Here is a 666-nt window from a genome sequence, read left to right as displayed (position 1 = left end):
TGTGTGTGTGACCTACCCATGTGCACGTGTGTGTGTGTGTGTGTGTGTGTGTGTGCCCTTTCCCTGAGTGCCTTTGTGTGTGTGTGTGCCCTGCCCATGTGCACGTGTGTGTGCCTGGCTCATGTGCATGTGTGTGTGTGTGTGCCCTGCCCGTGTGCACGTGTGTGTGCCCTGCCCATGTGCACGTGTGTGTGTGCGCCCTGCCCATGTGCACATGTATGTGTGCCCTTTCCCTGTGTGCATGTGTCTATGTGCGTGTGCCCTGCCTAGTGTGCATGTGTGTGTGTGTGTGCCCTGCCCGTGTGCACATGTGTGTGTGCCATTCCTAGTGTGCATGTGTGTGTGTGCCCTGCCCAGTGTGCATGTACATGTGTGTGTCCTTCCCAGTGTGCTTGTGTGTGTGCCCTGCCTGTCTGCACATGTATGTGTGTGTGCCCTGCCCATGTGCATGTGTGTGTGTGCCCTGCCCAGTGTGCATGTATGTGTGTATGCCCTGTATGGATGTGTGTATGTGTGTATGTGCCTCTCCCTGTGTGCATGGACATGTGTGTGTGCCCTGCCTTGGCACCTGTGCACACACCCCCACACATGCTTTTTCACACATGTGGGCACACCTCTCCCCTGTGTGCACTCACACACATGTAACCCTTCCTTGGCATGCACATG

General features: G+C 56.2%; 1 protein-coding gene across 1 annotated transcript in view; it reads left to right on the top strand.

Moving 5' to 3' along the window:
* NTRK1 (neurotrophic receptor tyrosine kinase 1) overlaps positions 1–666 on the top strand; it is a 12,440-nt gene that overhangs the window by 7,403 nt on the left and 4,371 nt on the right. The gene's annotated exons all lie outside the window — the stretch shown is intronic.

The sequence above is a fragment of the Corapipo altera genome, unplaced genomic scaffold, assembly GCF_003945725.1.
Source record: "Corapipo altera isolate COAL_440 unplaced genomic scaffold, ASM394572v1 106, whole genome shotgun sequence".
In the NCBI taxonomy this organism is placed as follows: domain Eukaryota; kingdom Metazoa; phylum Chordata; class Aves; order Passeriformes; family Pipridae; genus Corapipo; species Corapipo altera.
This window is presented reverse-complemented; position numbering and strand designations above follow the sequence as displayed.